The following is a 23,718-nucleotide window of genomic DNA, read 5'->3' as shown; positions in this document are numbered from 1 at the left end:
ACTCAATATTGAATTAGTCAAATATTTGCTGCTCTCTTCAGATTTCATGAATTTGTATTCCAACTCTGTCTCAGGGATTTTCCTGTCTTGTTAGAGATAGTGAGTGTTAAACTGTAACCCACCTTTCTCTTCTCAAGAATTTTGAATGTTTGTATACAGAGAACACCCATCTGGCACATTCCAGAAACAAAAAAGCTCTTTCAAAATATTTTCCATACACAGAAGCTGGGTATGTCTCTGGAACCTGCATTCTTGGAAGGTTTCATAGCATAAGCACAGAATTTGGAGGTATAAACACTGCATACTGTGCCTGACTGGGATGCATAGGACACACTACACTGGAGCAGTTCCCTCCCCCATGCAAGCAAACTCCAAACTTAAGTGCCTATGTCACCAGGATGAAAATGAATCCATTTTCTCTTTAGCAGCAACAAATTTGGAAAATGATTCCACTAAACAAATACAGCATTACATTCTTAAAGTTTGAAAAGTACATTGCCTAAGCACAGAAAATCATGATCTAAAAGATGTCCAACTGTCCCACAGTCTTTAAGTAGACAAATATAGTGGGGTGTGATTGGTGGTATATTTGTGTCACCCCAGTTTTCATATGTTAAAGCCCTAACCTCCAACTTGATGGATACAAGAGTGGTACTTTGGAAAGTTAGTAGGTTATGGGGGTGGAGCACTAATGAGTAAGAATAGAGACGGATTTCAGGGAGCCCTCAGAGCTCTTGGGTCTTTCTTCCCTCATGAGAGGACACAACAAAAAAAAATAGGTTGTATGCATCCAGAATCCACTGATGCTGCCATCCTCATCTCTATCTCCAACCTCTGAGAAATAACATTCTCGCATTATAACCCAGCGAGCCTGTTATACTTTGTTACGTCTAAGTCTAAGATCCCCACAGCATTCACTTTGCTTTTAAATAAGTACAGAGAAAGTAGGTTTGGGTTGACACACTCCACACAATTCTGTGATAATAGCTATAGAAATATTGAAATAGATATTAAATTGTATGGAGGAGCTGAAAATAAAGGGGTAGACAATAACAACAGGAAAACTTACAACACACAGCAAGGTAATATAAAATGGATAGGTGAGGGAATATTACTCAAAGGCAAATATATGAGAAAACAGGGGGAAGGATTTTTTTCCTTCATGATTTCCAAGGTTTCAATACATAGTCCTTGGCTCTACAGCTTCAGGGCAGAGAGAAGTAGAGTGACAGATAGGAGGCCTGGACAAGATCCCACCCCGCAAGAGCATCATCTAGCCCTGCAGCTACTTCATCCTTCTAGCTTTCACTTCCCAAAGTTTCCACAACCTCTCAAATAGCACTACCCACTGAGGACCAGGAAGTTAACACATAAGCCTGTGGGAGACATTCCATTCTCAAACAGTAACACAGAGTAAGAAAGCCTGGCTCAAATCACTAAAATGTCATATTTGTTCACAAAATAAACCAAAAACTTTGTATATAATCATCATCTTTCAGCTGAGAAGAATTCCCTAGGCTAGAAAGGAAGCTTATTGATCAGTGCAATAATCACACAGAACAAGCTTATACACCACACTCCTCACTCAAGATGAGGACTAGATATTCTAGTAGAAACAAGAACCATGAGCCTGCATGTACTGGCTTTGTGGGAGCCTAGGCAGTTTGGATGCTCACCTTACTAGACCTGGATGGAGGTGGGTGGTCCTTGGACTTCCCACAGGTCAGGGAACCCTGATTGCTCTTTGGGCTGACAAGGGAGGGGGACTTGATTGGGGGAAGGGGGAAATGGGAGGCGGTGGCAGGGAAGAGACCGAAATCTTTAATAAATAAATTAATTAATTAATTAAAAAAAGAACCATGAGCCTAAGTCTTAGTGTTCCTCCCACATGCGTGTTGAACTTGAGCCAAGAAAACACAATAGGATGAGTTGGAGAGCCAATCATAAATCTGTCCACTCACTACCAATTTCTATCACCTGCACACAGTTGCAGATATCTCACTAGGATACTTGGAAACCTAAGAAATTTAAACATAGTTGAACCAAAGACTTCTGTTTTTCCATTGTATTTGTTGCTGTTCTGTCACTGGGACAAAGGTACCAGATTTAAAAAAAAAAAAAAACCTTGAGAGAATGATTTGGCCCAGAGTTTGAGAGGGTTTTCAGACCTTGACCACTCGCCATAGGCTTGGGAAAAACATTATGTTGGTAGGAGCATTAGTGGAGGAGAGCTGCTCATTTTATGACCAATGAGAAAGTAGAAAACGAGACAGGAAGGGGTCGTAAGCAATATGATCCACTTTCTGGAAACCAAGTGTCTAAAACATGAACCCGAGTTCATATTATATTTAAACCACACTATCTGTAGAACTTCTGATCCATTTAAATCCTTTGGATTGCACTAAAAGGAACTCAGGAGTACTAACCAGGAGCTTCAAATAAACAATCGCCAATGATCTCCACAGGTGTTTATTCTGAGGACCAATCAGCAGCTGACGTCACAGGCGGAGTTAAATCAGAAGTGACACTCTCACAAAGCCAAACACTGTTCTTGCAGCTATTTTTCAGTAGAATCCTACTCCTTCTCTATTTTGCCCTACAGTGAGAAAGAAGCAAATAAAGTTACAAGTGGCTTGCCTAGATTGGCACATGACTTAAGGCACCTCTGTGGAAGTGCCTGCCTCTGAAGGGTGGCTCTCCCACTGGAGTAGCAGCAACATGAGCCGTCCAAGAGGCTGCCAGGTGCACATTTCCTCTGGGTGAGTAATCAATACAAAATGACTCAAGCTGATCTCACAAAATTTACCACATTGTCCATCTCCCTGTTCAGTCTCTCCCTTCCAGATGCCCACACCCTCCTTCTAGGTTAATCCAAGCTTTCCCTCGACTCATGGAATTTTCTCTTGTCATTCTATTTCAAATTGGTTAGCCTCATCTTGAAGCTCTCAACGTTATAAATAGGAAAAAAGGAAGGGAACAGAAGGAAACAAAGATAGAAGTGAGATATAAGTTGTTGAAAGGAAAATAGGAGAACATTTAAAGACCCTCATGAAGGCATAGCCTCAATACTTTAATTTTAAAGATGACAGGACTATATGGGGTAGAGTTGAGTTTCTCTTTACCACACTGTTCTTTTTTTTTTTTTAGCTTTTACACAGAACTGTTTCTGTGCTTCTGATATACTTCCACTCCAACTTTCCTGTAAGGACCCTTAAGATATCATTTAATTCTGAATCAAGGAAGCCTATGCAGCAGGAAGCAACAAATTCATAAGGTCCTGCAGTCATTCTGTTAAAGACAACTAGAGTTTCCCTGTTGGCATGAGCCTGTGAAGACCATTAGAATATGCTTCATACTAGTTTGATGCAATTTGGTCTTTCTTACACATTACCCAGAGCTGGCCAGTGTCTGTGTGAGTGTCTCAACTTGTCTCTGTAGGTTGGCACGCAGAACCTGAACAATTTTCTGGGATTTCTACAAGCAGAGCTCAGAAAGGTCCTTTCATTAGTTTCTCAGAACTTGAAGTCTCTAATCCAATTTCTATAAGAACATCAACAGAGGAAAAGGAGGAAATAAAGGAAGAAAATAGCTAGAAGGGGGCAAAACTGTTCCAGTTAATTACAAGGTTGCAACAGGCTGACTTCACAGTGAGTCCTCAGTTTGGTATGTCTGTCTCAATCAGGTTCCAAGAATAGGAACCTTGGACTCCTGACACACCCAGGCCTTGTATTCAGCATTTCTCAAACTCCCTTTAAATATACATTGACCTTTGCCTATGACACCATTATAAAGGTTGGCATTGCAGCATCTAAAGATGACCTAAATATCAGGACAGTGTGTGTTACATGCAAATACTATGCACATTTGTTCAAAGGACTTGATTGAACATCTCAGACAGGCAGCTGGGCCACACGGAGAACTTCTCACTTAGAAGCTGCTTCTAGCTTTCAAGTTCACGTCCTCTCCAGATCTAGCAAGGGTTGGGATTCCCTGGTTCTGAAAGAAAAGTATGTGGTGCAGAAACTCTCCCTCCCTCTCTCTCTCTCTCTCTCTCTCTCTCTCTCTCTCTCTCTCTCTCTCTCTCTCTCTGTCTCTCTCTTTCTGTTGAGAAAGGTAGGTGACAGAGAAGCAGTCTCTTCAAGATGTCTCCCTCACTCCTTTGTCAACATAATGGCCTTTGTTCTTCCAAATTTTATTTATTTAAGTGAACTGAAATAGACTGAAGGTCCCTATCTACTAAAATTCAATGTTGAAATTCTAATGACTGAAATCATGGTTAGGGCATAATGATTATGTTTTCCTGAATGGAGTGAGTGTCCTGATAGAAGAAACTCAAAGAGCTCACTGGCCACTGGAAAAAGCACCATCTACAAACTAGAAAAGGGACATTCATTAGACACCAAATATGCTGGCACTTTGATCTTGAACTTGTCGGTCTCCAGAACCATAAGAATTATTTTATGGTCCTTCCAATTTATGATAGAATTGTCTCTTGGTATCCATGTAATCTTATTTCTTGGACCTTCAACAGGTACCAAAGTCCTAGGATGTTCAAAACCCTGCGCAAAATGGTATGGTGTTTGCATAGAACACAGCCTGTCCTGATGCTTAGGTCATCACTAGATGCTTACTGGAAAAAGAAAATGAGTAAGGAAACTTTTATATCCAATCATTTCAGCTTGTTTTCTCTGTGACAATGGATGCTGTAAGTACTGATACCATAATTTGCATGACTATGAGAGATATACTACACACCACCAGCTGTTTAGAGACTGCACTTCCTTGGTTTATCCTCATTAAGAGAATTTCAGTTTTCATAAAATGGCAATGTGCCCAGCCTTCAAAAAAAAAAGCAGGACTTGGTCATTGGCTCATGGTTCAATCAGTAGATGGTGCATGGATCAATGAGCTTTGAATCATGAGGAATTAAGTTTACATTCCCATCACCCATATTAACAACAACAACAAAAACTAAGGCCAGTCTGGTCTACAGAGTGTGTTCCAGGACAGGCTCCAAAGCTATTCAGAGAAATCATGTCTCAAAAAAACGAAAACAAAAACTAAGGTTGAGAGTGTTTAAGCAAGACACTGAACAGTGACTTCTGGCCTCAATATACATGTGCACATACATACATGTATGTTTGCACATACATGTGCACACAAACATACACAGTCCTATAACACTATGTTCTCTTGGGGCCAAAGGTATCTATCTATAAGAGGTAGTTCAGGTGAGATAACACTTTTTAGTTTGTAGAAATGTCCCAAGGGCTGAAATGGCTGTCTGTCCTTCCTTCCTCATGTACATTCTTGATCTCATATCGATAACATGATCCTCTTTTTTCTGCAGTTTTGTTGGAAGTATAGCATGACTGATAGACACAGGTAACCAAGGCCTACATCACCCTCCTTAGTCTCTGAAATAACCGCCCCAATGCTGGTGCATGGTAAATAAACCAGTTATTCATTTAAGCAATATCAAAGTCTGTGACCATCAGCTCAACCAATATCAACAGGAAAACATAGAATAAGAAGTATCTTAGTCAGGGTTTTTATTGCTGTGATGAAGTACCATGGCCAAAAAGCAAGTTGTAGAGGAAAGGGTTTATTTGGCTTATACTTCCTCACTGCTATTTTTCACTGAGAAAAGTCAGGACAGGAACTCATGCAGGGCAGGATCTGGAGGCAAGGACTAATGCAGAGGCCATGGAAGGGTGCTGTTTACTGGTTAGCTCTCCCTGGCTTGCTCAGCCTACTTTCTTATGGAACCAGGGCCACCAGCCCAGGGATGGTACCTCCCCTCATTGGTTACTAATTAAGAAAATGTCTTACAGTTGGATCTCATGAAGGCATTTCTACAACTGTGGCTGCTTTCTCTCTGACGACTCCAGCTTGTGTCAAGTTGACACACAAAACCAGTGAGTACAAGAAAGGTTAACTTTTCTTAGAATTCTCTGGGAAATTTTATTTCTTTGTTTCTGCAGAAGATGTGTTAATTGCCCTCATGTCTTACCAAAACTAACCTGTACAACCAGAGGAAGTCACGTTTGAGGGCTATAATTTAGGTAATAAAGGAAAACTAAAGAAGAGTCATAACTCATCAAACTTTCCTTAATTATAATATTTTGTGCATCATAATAAAAATAAAGCTAAATTTATATGGTCATGACGCCAAACTGTGTGTTCCATATTCTTATCAATGAAAAATGACTCTGTAGTGAAAAGACAGAATCAGTAATAGTACATATTATCCTCATATAATTCTATACCATCTCATTCCCCAAGTCTTCAGAGAGAGCAAGCTACACATTCCAATGCAAAGGATAGAAAGTTGGAGAAAATGACTGTTTAGAAAGGGGATTCTAGCACCTTAGCCTACTAGGCAATGCTGACATCCAAGGAATCCTAGAGTTTCAGATGATGAATCCCAGTTCTGGGCAGACAATGCTAACTGTACTTAGACAAAAGCTTATCTTTCATCAACAAGTGTGTAAAGGGAGCTATGAATACCCAGTTCCTAGTACCAGAACTTCTGTCTCTCAAATAGGAAGGCCCACTTGTTTGTCTCAACCACCCAGCTAGCTTAGCCCTGAAATAACCACACAGTCTGTATTAATTAAATCACTGATTGACCCATTAGCTCTAACTTCTTATTGGTTAACTCTTACATATTAGTTTAACCCATTTCTATTAATCTGTATATCACCACGAAGTTGTGGCCTACCAGCAAAGTCTTAGCATGGCTGTCTCCTAAGGAGGGTCCATGGCGATTCTCTGGCTCTGCTTTCTTTCTCCCAGAATTCAGTTCTGTCTTCTCAGCCTACCTAAGTGTTCTACCCTATCAGGCCAAGGCAGTTTTTTTATTCAGTAAACAATACAAGCAACACACAGAGGGGACTCCCATAGCTTTAGTTGCTAGTGTTGCACACACTGATAACATTCACACTCTGGCCGGGCAGTGGTGGCGCACGCCTTTAATCCCAGCACTCGGGAGGCAGAGACAGGCGGATCTTTGTGAGTTCCTGGTCTACAAGAGCTAGTTCCAGGATAGGCTCCAAAGCTACAGAGAAACCCTGTCTCGAAAAACAAAAACAAAACAAAACAAAACAAAAAACATTCACATTCTGGTCTTGACTCCAGGAAAGGTCTTGCTTATATTCCATGGGTCTGAGGCATTAGTCCTTGGCTTGGCCATGCCCATGCCAACAATACACATTCATTCAGGCCTTCTTCAGCTCCCCAAAAGAGCTACAGGCATGTAACCATTCCTGAGAATGACACAGAAGGGAAAGACAGAAAAAGAGCTTGGGAGTTGTGATAAAGACATTGGATAATCATTCCTCATTCCTTTTCCTCTCAACACAGATGTTGAACAAAAAGATTCTTGCCCACTTTCTGAGTCATGCTGGGAGCAGTCCAAAGAGGCCATGAGATTTAGTAGCCCCAATAGGAGCAGAGTTGAGAGATTTCTGGGAAAGACTTTTTCATGGATAAAAGGAAAAAGGCATTCAAAAAGAGCCTTCTCTCACCATATTGGCAAAGGCTCTGTTGCTGCACCTATACAAATCCATGTAAAGACTTGGCTTTGAGAAGTATGGCAATGATTTGATGACCATGAAGTGGTAAACCTAAAGACAAAAATTAAAGGTGCTTCAGAAAGGAAGAAAAGAAATAGTATGGGACCCCATGACCTTAAGCCATTTGAAAACCTAGGAATACCTGTTTCTACAAATACTATTAATATAAACCCTTTCATTGGTGGGTTCATCCACCCATCTTTGCTATCCTGCATTGTAAAGAAACATGGACTGGTACAGACAAGAAGTAGATCCTGTAAATTCATAAGCCTCCACAAATGCAACAACAAAGGGAATGCAGGCAATGCAAGTTAAAGGCTACATCCACAAGTATCCCATTAAAACCTAGCATGCCTTAGAAATAACTGCTAGCAAGCCAGGCAGTGGTGACAGATCTCTATGAGTTCAAGGCCAGCCTAGTCTACAGAGCTAGTTCCAGGACAGCCAAGGCTACACAGAGAAACCCTATTATGAAAAAAAAAAAAGAAAAAAGAAAAAAGAAAAAAAAGAAAACAAACAAAAACCAGCTACTGGCAGAGAAAGAGCTAGCTGGAACAGTTTTCAATGAATGCAGGTGACCTCTAGAAAAAAATTGCAAGGCTTCCTTTTCAATGAAAATGTGCTTGCTTAACTTGCAGGCATAGCTGGGAAGAACAAGGAAGTCACAGAGAAACTTACCAGTGAGAACAATGGTAGTTTCATTTTTATTAATAATTAACCTTTGCTTTCCTTTATTTTTAATAATTAGTATCCTGATGGGGAGGTCAAGGGACAAAGGATGATTTCCATTGGCGGGAGAGATGAAAAAACATGCAATTAAATGATTAGCTGTAAGCCAGAGTCAAAAAGCAGCCCCAGGTCAACAGCCAATAAACCAGCAGAGGCGAGATGGCAAGTGCTTTAGATCTCCATCCAACCTCTGGCTCCCAGGCACTCTCCTGGTGACTCAGCACACTCAACTGAGTCACTCTGGCTCCTGGCACCTCCCAGAAACTAGAAAGGGATATGAGGGAAACGCAGATTAAGTAGACAAATCAAACTGGCTCATCCAAATCACTGGAATTAAGGCAGTCTATTCTAGCTCTGATACCCACACACTTAAAATAAGAAGGAATAAAGGGATAAAAAGATATAAAAACCAGTAGTTCTCAACCTTCCTAATACTACGACCTTTTAAAATAGTTCCTCATCTTGTGGTGACCCCCAACCATAAAATTACCTTCATTGTTACTTCAAAACTGTAATTTTGCTACTGCTATGAATCATGATGTAAATATCTGTGTTTTTTCATCGTCTTAGGCAACCCCTGTGAGAAAGCCCCAAAAAGGGGTTGCAACCCACAAGTTGAGAACCACTGATATAAGGACAACCAGAATAAACAGAAATATGACAATGATTAAAGGCATCTGTTTTCAAACAACTTCCACAAAGTAAGCAAAACTGAAAAGTCCACAAGTAGAGTTGAGAAAACAGCTCAGTTGGCAAACTGCTTGTTACACAAGCACAAAGACCCAAGTTCAAATCCCCAATATCCATATAAAAAGTAGGGTGGGCATGGTAGCATACAACCCCTGTGGAGGCTGGAGGCTGCAAGGGGATTCCTGTAGTATGGTATATAGTCAGCCTCGCTGTAGCAGGAAGCCCCAGGTTCAACGAAACACACTGTCTCAAACAACAACAACAACAAAACAGGTGGAGAGTAACTCAGACACTCACATGTACACTCATAAACACGTACACATACATATATGACATACACAAAAATATAGAGTAAGCGGGGCCAACAAGATGACTCCAAGGGTTAAGGCATTCACTACCAAGTCTGACCACTTGAGTTCAGTAACTGGGACCCAGTAATTGAAAAAGAGAACCCATTCCCCCCAGGTGTCCTCTGATGTCCACATATTGAATTATAGCATGGGTGAGCATGTGTGCATGATTTTGTTTGTATGCACATACACTAATAAATAAATGTAATTTCAAAAGAGAAATACTCTGTAAATATGTAAAGTGTTGTTTGAGAGTTAACTGCGGTTCAGTCAGCATTTTATTTTATTAGCTAGCCATGCTGCAAATCTTTCAAAAATAACATGACATGGGTTGAAATAAAGTCTCTGTAAACCAGAGGGCCTTTAGAACATAAATCTGCCTTCCTGAGCCACACCCTTGCCTTGCCTCATCCTAGTCACATGATTAATCTCTCACTGCCTTGAATTCAGGAAGCTCTTGAGGGTGTAACAAGGGCACCAACCTCTCAGAGCTCTCCCCTCATTGCAGACTTGATTTACCTGAGTTTCCAGAAGGAAGCCTAAATGACAGTCATATTAACCAAGTATTTTTATTATCGGAAGAATTGAATGATAAGATTAACAGATATTTAGAAACACATTCACAAAAAATGTGTGTGATGTATGAAAACTTGGCAGGTTTCAATAAGTGATTATATTTTAGAATTTTAAGAATATATCAATAGAATCTAAAAATCACAAAATATAAAACCCTCATTTTGGGGCAACTGTGCAAGAACTAACCAATCACTTTTGCTAAGTGTAGAATTCACACATCTCCTTACACCTGGCCACCACCACTGAATAAGAACTTTTGTACTATGAGACAACCTGGTGACTCGTAGTGGTGATATATTTTCCTGCCAGGGATACATGTAAAAATTTCCATTTCTCTATTTTAAACATAATCTTCGGCTTTAATCCCAAAGGTAAATTTGATATTGAGACTGTAGAGGCCCCATCAAAACATGCCTCTAGTCAATTTTTGTTACAGTCATTTATTGCTACCTAAAATCTTTTCCAAACACTTAAATTGTTGTCTGAAGGTAAAGTCATTAGGTTTCATGATTTTTTTAGGCCTGAATTTGAGTAGGAATCATCTTAGACATTCTTCAGTTTTATGACAGGTTGGCAAACAAAACTTATGGTTGTCAATAGGAAAATGGGATACCTTGAAGGAACCTTAAATGGTATTATCAAGGCATAAAAATATCTCCCTGAGCAAGGGCTACAGGATGGCTTCAGTGGATTTGTTGAGTACCTATGTGTAGCCTCTCCGACAAAATAATCTCAAAAGGACCAAAACTTAACATGCTGTGGTTCAGTTCCAAGAATGAAGCAGTGTGGCCTTTAGTAATCCACCATCAGAAGCCATAAATGGTCACTACTGTTTACTGTCAAAGTCATCACAAACCATCTTAAATCAAAAGTATAAGGTGAATAACACCATCTATTAATAGAAGGAATGTTAGAATCTGTGCAGTCATAATTCTAAACCACTGTAACCTAACAGGCATAGATATGACACTGGGAGCATCCAAAGTGTCTTAAATATCAGAGGTCATTATCCAAGGTCACAGGCTGTATAATCACCAGGATTCTTGTGCAGTATACCTAATTGAAGAGGACTTGGAAAGAGCCTATTAGTTTGAATTATGTATATTAATCTCACCAAGAAAACATCCATAAATTATCATCCTATTAGAGATTTAAATTTTGTGTATTCAAAACACACTTACAAGACTTGAGAGATGGCTGAGTGGCTGAGAGCATTTACTTGCTTTTAGCAGAGGACTGGAGTTCAGATCCAACCACCTACATTTGACAGTTTACCACACCCTGTAGCTCCAGCTCCAGGAGATCTGATGCTTTCTGATGGCCTCTGAGGGCACGTAACACAGACAGTTCCCAAATAACAGGTTTATAATCTCACAGTTCTGTAGACATTACATCAGATAGGAGCTTTATAGAGTTAAAGTCTCCATATCTGGAAGGTCGTTCATATCTGGGCTCTTGGAGAGAATCTATCTCCTGTTCATTCAGATTGTGAGCTGAATTTGGCTTCTTGACTTTGCAGAACAGAGTTACCATTTCCTTGATGCCAATCACTCCTAACTTGTAGACACCATCCTCATTTCTTGGCTCTGCCTCCTCTCATCTCCAAAGCAGCTAAGTTGGGCTCATCTCGTCCTTCCCATCTCCATTGCTTCACTCTGACTTCATCCAGGAAGAGCACTTTACTGTTAAAAATTTCATGAATGCAGCCGGGCGGTGGTGGCGCATGCCTTTAATCCCAGCACTTGGGAGGCAGAGGCAGGCGGATCTCTGTGAGTTCGAGACCAGCCTGGTCTACAAGAGCTAGTTCCAGGACAGGCTCCAAAACCACAGAGAAACCCTGTCTCGAAAAAACAAAAAAAAAAAAAAAAAAAAAAAAAAAAATTCATGAACGCAAAGATCATCTCATCCCAATATCTTTAATTTAAACACATCCCCAAATTTTCCTCACCATGTAACATAAGCATAAGCACAATTCAGAGGTTCCAAATTCTGCTATAGTACCAATATATACTACCATTTCCTGACTTTCTGGTTTAGTTTAATCCTTAGCCTTAAGGCATTAATTACTGAGGCATTTCCATAAAGATAATCATTTAATTATTTTATCTGTCAAATCATTTGCTCTCATACATGCTCTCTCCTTTGCCTGTCTTCACAATAGTGTTATGTTTTAATTTGGGGATATGTTTAAATATAATTGTGACATATGTATATTCTTTCTAGTACAAAGTCACTATTTGCTACATTTCTTTTATGCTTTTCTTTTTAATAATTATTTTTCTATGTATTAATCATCTTTGAAGTTTTAAAAGGAAATTAGACTTGTTCTCAGTACATACTAACACCTAACACAACAGTAATCAGTTGGACTTTCTGTCTTCTTGCCCTGACTGGACCTTGGTCCTGTCTTGAACTTGAATTGATTACTGTCTAGCTGCTATAGTTGTTAACCTGGAGATGTCTTTTGGAGCTCACTCTTGGAGTCCCTTTCATATTTCATAGTTCTCCCTTTGGGGGAAATACATTATCTGATAGCTGCCTGAGGAAAAAAATATAAGCCTCTCTTATTAATTCCTTAAATGTTTTTATTCCATTTTCACATTTGATTATCAGCTAGGCTCTGTATAGTATTCTTAGTTGAAAATCTTCTTACTTTTCTAACATGATATGTGTGGGTGGTATAGACAATGATCTACATGGCAGCTTGAAGCCATAGAATCAGAGAAGTGAGAGGACCATTGCAGTGGTTTAAATAAGATGTCCCCCTAGATCCTCAGTCGGTGGCACTGCTTGGGGAGGTTTAGGAGGTATATCACTCTCTCTCTCTGTCTCTCTCTGTCTCTCTCTCTCCCTCCCTCCCTCCCTCCCTCTCCCTCCCTCTCTCTCTCTCTCTCTCTCTCTCTCTCTCTCTCTCTCTCTCTCTCTCTCTCTCTCGGTTTTGTGCTTGCAGTAAAGGATATGAGTTCTTAGAGAGCATCCTGCCTCTGCTGCCATACCTTCTTCTTGCAACCATACCTGCCTCTGCCGCCATGCTCTCCCACCATGACAGACTATCATCTCTCTGGAACTGTAAGCCCAAATGAACTCTTCTATGAGTTTCATTGATGATGATTTTATGAAAGCAACAGAAAACCTTTGTAAAGACAAGTCCACCTCCAGAGTGTTCTCAGGCCTGACTTTTAGACGACACTACATGGTTTTTGAGGGACTGAGAAATGTTTTCTTAATGTATCAGTTCCTAGACATGTAAGAAAAGGTCCTATGACCTTCACTTCCATAGCATGGACTTGCTCTATTTTAAAGATTGTTCTAAAGTATCACTCCTTCCTGGAGTGTGGAAACCAGGAGGGAGATATCAAAATCCTCATTTCCTTACCGTCTCTCAGACCACAAAATTTTAACTCTTTCTTCTGTTTGTCTTCCGTCCAATTTCTAGAACACAGTAATAGTGCTTTGGTGGCCTGTGTGTTTTGGATGATCAGAAAGTCGAATGTAATTATTATTGGCAGCAATTGTTCTTTCTTCTTTTCCATTTTAAAATAGGTTCTAGAAACAAACATGTTTTCCCATGGTGGGTATGAAAAATTGAAGATACATATGCATTTTGAATTTTAAAAAAACTACTAGATTCCTTATACCCACAGGTAAGTATAGCTCTTACTCCTCATTAAAGAAGCTTCCTTTTGCAACAGAAGCCCCAACTGGGCAGAGGACAACTGATCATGAAGTACCTAGCCCTCACTGATAAATCTACAATGCAACCCCCCCCCACCTAAAGCTTAGGGAACGTTGCAAAAGAGGGGGAAGAATGATTGTAAGAGCCAGAGAACCAGGAAGTTTGCTCTAAGATTGTGTCTTCTGTATATGAAGAAGGGAAGCTACTCTCATGAAATCCAAGAAGCGTGCCTATTTAAAGAAGACCCAAACAATGACAACACTAGGTGTTCTGCCAGCCTGGATGGGGGAAATCTAATCGGGCCCCACCCTTAGACAAAAAGAGTTATAGGCAATTAATGACTGCAGAGATAGCGAAAATTAGTCTTCCCCAGGAATGAGTTTCGTAAATGGTTATCTAATACCAGTGGTCAGCCCCCTTAAAAACATATACATTCAATTAACACTGAACAGAAACAGCAGATATTATATATATATATATATACAAACATTTTACCAATTTATCTTATTTAAAAAATTTATGTTTTTCAAGATTTATGAAAAGAAACAAACAAATAAGGTGGCTCAGTAGTTAAGAGCACTTGATGCTCTTGCACAGGACCTGAGTTTGATTCCCAGTATGAGGCACAACAATCTGTAATTCCAGTTCCAGGAGATCCACCTTCTTCTGACCTCGAAGGCCACTTACACACCACACCACACACACACACACACACACACACACACACACACACACACACACATACACACACACACGGTACACATACAACAGTGTAGTACACTCATTTATATAAAGTAAAATGAACAAATCTATAAAAGATCTTGAAAAGAAAAACCCCACCCCTAAATTTATTGCCAGCAAGTTTTTTACATGTTCCTGTCTGTACTGTGCTGGGAATTATTAGTGTTAGTAACACTTTAGGAAGCAACCAGGTCTAGATATTGGGCATTGTGGCAATGTTGTAACCTTCCTTTCTAGGTTTTTATGATTTTGTAGAAGAAAAGTTAGTTATACAATGAAAAGCTAGACTATTTATAGTCAAATGCCAAAATGATAATTATAAAGATATAAATTTCTGGCTGGGTCTGAGGAAAGACAAGGGAATTGGTGCCAGAACTTTATCTTGTGGTCTGCTTCGATGAAGGAAAACCAAAGCAACTTGATGATAAATAAACTGAAAATACAAAAAGAAATTCAAATAGATCTCTTGGTATATATTCAGCCTCTAGATCTGAATGTATTCACAAAGCTCTGAATAGAAACCAGTATTATGCTGTTACAGCTGAAATTTTATGATGTTACAGCTGAACTTTTATTCTTGACTTGATATGGCAAAAAACTGAACAAAATTGAAAACATTTCTTGTAACTAAAGTTTTCTAAACATACGTACTTTTGTGAGCATTTCTATATCTTGCATTTTAACTACCTCAGAAGACCATAGAAATACATTCCTATTCTTTTCTGACGTTAAAACCCAGTTCTTATAGATAGGGAAATTCTTCCAACACATTTTAACAGCAGGGTTGAAATCCAAGATTTTGTCAATTAACGATAAAGGACAACAATTTAATAGTTGATAGATGTTACATATTTTATGCTGTTAGATGAACTCCTTTATACTCTTGAGCCAATAACTGAAAGTAATTAAATTATTAATTAAATGTAGAATGTAGAACTTACATTTAATCACCTAGTTACAGAGTGAGCATTGGCAGTTTGTAAACTCTCAGTGATTGAAGACAATATAAATGCACAGATACTGCAGAATGTTAGGCAGAAAGGAAAAAAATCATTTCTTGATTTAAACTGTTCTAAGAACTCAAGTCCAGATTTCCCCTTCCAGTTGGCATTTGCTGGATTTCTGGATTCCACCAATTGTCTTTAAATTCTAAACAGGGAAAAACTACTTCCTTAGATGTAGTTTTAAAAAAACACTCATGCACGCACAAAGAGAACTAATCCAAAACCAGCCTTCATTATGAGTGAAGTCTGCACTTAGGATTCAAACACTGTGGAAAGTCGAAGGCACAAATAAACTTCTACATGCCACATGTTAGAGCCGTCCTTGCTAACTGAAAGCTTAAACATCACATGAGTTCTAATAAGTGAATTACATTCATATTTCCCCCAAAATCAAAGTAAATAGATCAAAGTTACATTCCGTAAACTCTATTTTGCTGTCTGAAGCAGTGTTCTTATGTGGGAAAGAAGAAAGTATGGCATGGGTCAATCTAAAGACTGGCTTTAAAAGTGATCAAAACTGCGAAAAACTCATTCTGTAAATGACTTAGGGTCATGCAGGCACATTTCCTGAGAGCTGTAGGTCCTATCAGAGCAAAGTACTGGTGTGCAATTTTGCTTTCTGCCTTTCCGTGTTATTTTCATTACCGTGACTTCACTGAGCCAGTGAAAATAGGCTGCAGGTTTTAAACATTACAAGAAGAGCTTTAGCAGCTTGAATCTTCCTTTGCCTCTAATTTATTTGCACAGTAAGTCTGGGAGACGTGCATTAGAATTGAATCTTTAATGACAATAAACATCAAATCCTTTCTGTTTGTTTGTAAAAGGAAAGGTTGATGTATATTGGAATTACATGTGTTCATCTGGTAAAGAATAAACAAAAGTAGTATTTCAGGACAACAAGGGTACAATTAGATTACAGTCAGCAGGGTCTTGGTTGGAGGGTCGGTAAGAATACACTAAAATCAAATCACCACTGGAATGACTTGCCTACCAAAACAGATCTATCCACTCAGATAATTAGAGAAAGCAAAAGGAATACCTTCTTGGTTGTGGTTTTGGTTTCCCCACAAACTTTAACTCATCAAGATACCAGTACAGAGTCGTATATAACATGCAGAAACATGATTAAAACTAAACCTTTAACTAGAAGAAAATGGGGAGAGTCCAGGGCTACATACACAAGGCTAGAGTCTAGGTTAAAGAGCTAGGGAGGTGAGATTAGAGTTACCTTCCATCAGTAGATGCTGCCCTGTCCTTGTCTATGAGTAATGCGAACCCATGGTGCTGTTGGGATTTGGCCCTGGTTCTATACTGAAGTCTTCTCACTATTCTTTATGATATTTCTAATCCAAGGGAGGCATTCCCAATGGGACACTCTATCTTCCAGGAATGCTGGTTAGGCTTTGTGGTCCTAAATAAAAAGAGTGCTGTCTTGCATAAAAGCAGTTAGCGGAATGTGGGTATAAAACTCAGCTCTAGGGGCTGGGAGATGGTTCAGTGGGGAGGCACTGAATTTTGATCCCCAGCACCCACAGTAAAAACTTGGGCATGGCAGCCATACATGTAACACTGGTGCTGAAGGGTGAAAATGAGCAGATCCCTGGGGCTTACTAAGTAGTCATTCTAAGTTGAGACAGCTGGACTGGGACTGATGGAGCATGTGATCAAACCGGACTCTCTGAATGTGGTTGACAATGAGGACTGACTGAGAAGCCAAGGACAACGGCACTGGGTTTTGATTCTACTGCATGTACTGGCTTTGTGGGAACCTAGTCTGTTTGGATGCTCACCTTCCTAGACCTGGATGGAGGGGGGGAGGACCTTGGACTTCCCACAGGGCAGGAAACCCTGACTGCTCTTAGGACTGGAAAGGGAGGGGAAGGGGAGGGAAATAGGAGGAGGGGAGGAAGTGAAAATTTGTAAGCTCAACTTTGGGGAGAGACCCTCCCTCAAAAATTAAGGTGGACAAGCCACTGAGGAAGACATATTGTTAACTTATAGCTTTCAAACACTTACACACATGTACATAACATGCATGCACCACACACACACAAACCCCCGAATTCATGAGTGTATGTACATACACATACAAACTTAGCCGTTCTTAGAGTCGCTACTGGTTCTTTGCCGGGATCAGGTTTTGAGACTTCCAGAAGCCCTTGATTTGACTTCTCCCATGAAGTTCATTTTTTCTCTCAAAGCCAGTGGTTCCTTAAGTAGCCTAGGCTAATCTTGACCAAGGTATGTAAGCAGAGGATGATCTTGAACTCCCAATCTTCCTGCCTATAACTAACGAGAGCGAGGATTTTAGGTATGAGTCCCATGTCCAGTTAAAACTATACTCTAACAAAGGCTCATGACAGATCTTCCTGTAAAAATGGAATTTTCTAAATACAGAGCAGCACATTCATACACCAAACTGTCACTTCGAAGGCACAGATGACTCAGGAAAAAAATCTTAAGTGGTAGTGAAGTCAGAGAGGAGAGGGGTCTCGATGTTTTGGTTAAAAATAGCCCTGAACTGCCCAAGTATGTGGCAATCACAAAACTCGGAGTATCTGAGGGGCATTGAGCACTTTTCAAGAGGAAGCTGGGCCATCTCTCCAGACCCAGGGCAGAAATTTTCAAAAAAAGTAAATAAAAACATTGCTGGATACCACAATATCAGGCTCTACGGTAGGCGAATTCAACTGGAATAAAGGTTAACTATTTTTGATTCAGAAGTTAAAAACCTCAGATAAAGAAAGAAAACATCTGGGCCTGGGGCAGGGGCAAGGAGTTAAGAATTTGAAGGTGGAAGTAAACGAAATCCACTGTAAAGCTGAAAGTAAATTAAGCAATCCAAGGCCAGACTGAAGTTTTCAGTGAGTGAGCTGCTATTGTAGGACCAGATCCTTCATCCTCAGGGCATGTTTCTTTACTCCTAACCTTCCTCACAAGACCTTTAGGAATATCATCTATCCTCTCAGCAAATACCCTCCCCACTTGTGCGCCTTCTTCTATGGGACCATCAAAAGGATGGTGGGTAAAAGCAGGTTGTATTTGTGTGTGTGTGTGTGTGTGTGTGTGTTTTCATGCACCTGGGTATAGGAATACGGAAAGATGCTATCAATATGACAGCAAAGGGGAAAACATTGGGAAGAGTTGGAAGGGGCTGGAGAAAGAAAGGGGAAGGGAGAAATGATGCAATTTTCTTAAAATTTAAAGTATACAAAAAATAGTAATTTATATCAAACAGAAAAAATCTGACGTGCTCAAAATAAGTATAAGAAGTTAAACTCTAAAGATAACCCTTTCCTAGTATGCTGTCACTACAGACTACTGCCTGGGCTGGATCTCAGATCCTTGGACTTGAAGGCCTGGGTCCCAGCTTGGCTCATATACACAGTCTGAAATGCTTTGGGTTGTTGTGAGCATTGCCCATGAGGTCGGCAAGGACTCACTGGGATCTTCATAATTTTGCTGTATTTGCTCTACAGATAAGAGCCATCTATTTTCTTAGAGAAACCCTCTCCTGTTTTCCTCAAAGGCCCTGCAACTGCTCTAGGAAAAGTTCTAAACCTAAAAGCTGGGTTAGTAAGTTTCACCATGCTCCTAAACACACCCTGGATAAGACAGCCAAGAAGCAGGCTACAGATCTGTACCTCCTTTAATAGTCTTTATGCCAATAAAAAAGTTAAGTTTTGTCTTTGATGTCTTCCCTGCAGCGCATTAAATGAAACAACTATTCTTAGCTAAGTTGAACCATGAAGCTACTGGTTATTTGGATTTTATTAAATCTTGGGATTTGATATGATTTAAGCGATGTCATAGAGGATTTTGGAAAATCATTCTGACTTCACAGTACTGTGTTATTATCAAGATAATGACTGAGAAAAGAAGGTATGATGGTTAGTGGTAAGTGTCAATAGGACAAAACTCGGAAACAGGCTTCCAGGGATGACTTAGCTCTGAGCTTGCCTATAAGGGATTATCTTGATCAAATCAAGGTGGGAAGACCCATTCTAAAAGCAGGCCATATCATTCTTTGGTTCTAGATTGTGTAAAAAGAAGAAAATGAGCTGAGCATAAACATTCCTTGCTCTCTGCTTCCTGTGAATTCATGTGATCAGTTGCTTCAAGTTCCTGCTGTGTGACACCATGACAAACTGTATCTTTGGAACACAAGCCAGAACTCATCCGTTCTTCCTTGAACTGCATTTGTCACAATATTTTATCACAAAAGGAAGTTTTTTGTGATATCACAAAACAGTGGTTATCACAAAAGGATAAGACACAGGGGAGTATTAAGTGGTATCTTTATGCAATGTTTACATATTATATTCAAGAGAATCAGCATCTGGGTCACTTTTTAAAAAATCTGTCCATCTGCACATGTTGACAGGTTCTTAGTCTATCATACAATGGCTGAGGTCTGCTCACTCTAGTCTCATAACTGAGGTTTTCATTAGTACCATCTTATCAACTGAATAAATTTTGGAAACTGATTAGAACACTTGATTATCTGGGTTCTACTATCATCAATTTCTTAAAGTAGTTCTCAACAAGTAAAATTAAAACTCATTTTCAATTACCTATGATATTTTTTAAGGGTTTACTTTAAAATATGTTGGGAGAAATTCTCAAGCAACATTTAACCGAAACGTTTAGGTACTGTGGTAGTGCTGCCAAACAATCTAGAATCACCGCGAAACTGAGCTTCTGGGCAAACCTGTGCGAAATTATCTTACGACTTACATCCACTCATATGGGTACCACCATTCCCTAGATAGGATTCTAGACTAAATGCAAAGTGGAAAAGTAGCTGCTTCGGGCATCTGCTGTCTTAACTTCCCTGATGTGGGCTATACCTTAAACTGTGAGCCAAAAATACCTTTCCTCCCTCAGACTACTTTGGTCAGGGTATTTTGTCATTAGAGAAAAATAAGATAGGAACATTAAAAGCAGACACTTGGGTTGGAGAGTTGCTCAGTGGTTAAGGGTTGTTGCTGCATAATGAGGACCAGAGTTAGGAACCCAGCACTCATTTAGCAAGCTGGGTGGGCCACACACGATTGAAACCCACCCGAGGGGGGACAGACAGTATCCTGAGGCCTGCTGACTTCTGGTACCCAAGAAAATTTGAGTTCCAAGTTCAGGGAAAGATTTTGATTTCAGAATAGGCGAGTGATGGAGGACATCCAATGACATCTTCTGTGTCTCAGCTTGTGTGCATGCACGCACGCGGGCGCGCACGCACAAATTTTTACAAAGCAGACAATGAAATTCAGTGAATATTGGAAACCTTTCTTATTTATAGATTTTTCTTCTGGTAAAATACTATTAAATAATAAGATGCCTTTTAATATCCTAATACAAACATTTCATAGTTAGACAAGCATAATCACTTAGCCTAACTTCCTTTTAGTAAGATTTTAGTACTTTGCTAGTTGTAATTTAGTCTTTTAGTTGGTTTCTCCACTCACTCCACTCACTCCACTGCAGCTTATCAACACCAACTGACCCCTAGTTGGGCATCCTAAACGACCCTTCACGTTTCCCTTTCTACTAAGACGTCGTTCCCACTCTTCAGTGCTCACTTGATGGACCATGCATAAACTCTCCAGCTAATCGTATGCTAATTAAGGCAGAACCTGCACCTGGATGTTACAGATGACAAGGCATATGTTGTGAACCAAACTTTTATTTACACACTGTATCTAGAAGCAGATACATAAATTTTTATACAATTGATTTCCAAAAAAAATGTGCAAGAAATTACTATAATTCGCTTACAAACCAAAACACATTAAATCAATGGACTTTGGATAGTTCATTCTGTGGTGTTCTCAGTACAAACGGTACACACCTGATTTGAAACGTACAAAGTGTAAACTACAGCAATCTGGATTGCAGGTATTAATCTCACAGCACACCAACTATGAGACTTCTTTACCCCAACACGAATAGACTGTTTGGAAATTCTAAGACCTCCTCACCCTCTCTCGTTGGAGAATTTGGATCACTTTTCAAACAAAAGTACATATTTGCCTTGTTATGACTAATCAATAAAAAGGATGTTATAAAAATTTTACAGGATTAAAAAAGTATTAAAAGAAACCAATATTTTTATTATTAACGTACCAATACCTTTAGAACTTTAAAGTTATTTGTGGGACTGGCTATTGTTCTTCATTAAAGAATATTCAACAAAACTGTCTATTGCTGGTAGTGTCATTCCATTTTCTAATTAACACTTCACATTCAATGAAAGAAATTCAGATTTAAATCAAAATATATTATTTTGAATCATTCATAAGTTTCTTTCATATACAATGTGAAATGTACGGTAATTAAAGTTGGTATTCCTGAAAGCAGTTAGATACTTAGCACTAGGGAAGAAACTGCATAAACCTGTAAGATTTCAATAACTTCCATACTGTTTCGGTAATACTGGCTCAGAAACTATGACACATACTTTGTTTTATCTTAATGCCAATGAGCTAGCCTTTTTGGCACTTGATTTTATTCAACAGTAAGATGGTTGCCCTATGTAGCTGGTTTTCTTAAAATTATTTTTAGTTCTGTGGTTATTTACTGTGATATGTGACATAAGTTTTCAAATTATTGCACCATGTAAAAAGAAAACAGTCTTCCTCAGAGAAAACAAGGTATTTTTCAAGTACTTTCTGCAGCTCTCATATTTATAAAAATGTGTTGTGTCCTAGGAATTCCCAAGTAACTTCCAGCCTCCAGCACGTTTGGTGGTGAAATACTTGAGTTAAAAACAAAACAAAACAAAACAAAAACCAATTCACTTGTCACAAATGGATGCAGCTTTCCTGCTTGCTATTTTCTTGCTTTAACTTAGGAATTTTAAATGTGCAGATTAAGAATGGCTTAACGGCTGTGTTTATATCGTCTAAGATCAAAGAATCCCAGAAAGTTAACCAACTTCTATCTAAGCCAAGATACAAGACAAGGACTTAGTCTTTCTCTTTCCATTTTTAACAAAGTTCCAGTTTCCCACTTCAGTCAAATGGATGTCTTGGCTACAAAAACACAAAAATACTGACAATACACCTTTCTGTGAATCCAATTTCTCAACAAATGCCAATTTTTATTCATCAACTATCAGAACCTGATTTCAAATTGAATTACAACAGGTCCTGTTAAGTATGAAAATACAGTTCATCAAAAGTTGTTTTTCGTGATAAAGATTTCCCTACAAAGTAGCACAAAACTGATGATTAGAAAGACTTCCATGAACATGAGAATAATCTTGGCATTTAATGGGGAGACCCTAACACGGTGTACCGTGAGAAAGAGTAGGACACAAGCTACGTTCATGTGAGACATGTTGGGGACAGTCCAGAGACTTTTATGAGCCATGATCTTGAGGACAAGAAGCCTCTTGACATTCACCATCAATACAGTAACTATGTGACAATACCTACCATCTAACGTAGATGCAGGGACTTTCAACTCACATAGATATATCTTCAGCTGTTTAAAAATAAATAGTTTTGCAAAAAAATAGCTAAGTGTCTTGCATTAATTTGATAACAAGCCTACGACTCTGCAATAGTTCTTACTCCACATAGCTTATAATGAGTGCTTGTATTATTACAGTATACTCCATATTCCATCATATTAGATGAAACACATTAGAAAATGAAATTCTTTGTAACAAGGTCCAACCAACATCCCATCAAAAGTAAGTACCTTGTTCCTTATAAGTTAAAATGCCATTACCACTGTAACACAATGGCATGGTGCCTTTTCTTGCAATATCTCAATTCTACCCCTAGAAAAATAGAGAAAAATGTAAAGAGAAGGATATGTTTGGATGACAAAGCCAGAAAGTTTGACCTAAGACCTTTACCCTTGTGATTTTTCTTTAAGCATGTATAGCTACAAATGCCTTCTGAATGGGGCAATCTTTAAATTCTAGCACTTAATATTTTTAATAACACCATTGCAGAACTCTGAACTTAACTACATTCCAAAATAAGTTTTAAAACCTTGCACACCATTTTCTTAACACAATGATAAAAAAAAAAAAACAACTAGAGAATCCAAGTTACTTAGGAATTAGCAAAATTAGCATATACCAAAATGCTATCTTCAAAGGACAATCACAACAGGAAACTCTCTGAAAATCTGATTTTTTTTTTCAGTTTTTCTCACGCACATCACAATTTCCAATTATTTAAATGATGTCATTCAGGGCTGTTGTTTTGGGGGCAGAATGGTCAAACCCAGCACATTGTAATGACTACATAGAAGAAAGATAAGTCAACTTTAAAATAACTTTTCTATTCAAATCAATTTACAACTTTATATAAACTTCAATGTAAGAAAATACAACTCATTTATGAAACTTGTTTTGTCAA

This window comes from Alexandromys fortis, unplaced genomic scaffold (assembly GCF_014885135.2).
Source record: "Alexandromys fortis isolate MF-2015 unplaced genomic scaffold, M_Fortis_MF-2015_v1.1 scaffold_179, whole genome shotgun sequence".
NCBI lineage: Eukaryota > Metazoa > Chordata > Mammalia > Rodentia > Cricetidae > Alexandromys > Alexandromys fortis.
The sequence above is the reverse complement of the archived record's forward strand: the minus strand, read 5'-3'. Positions refer to the sequence as shown.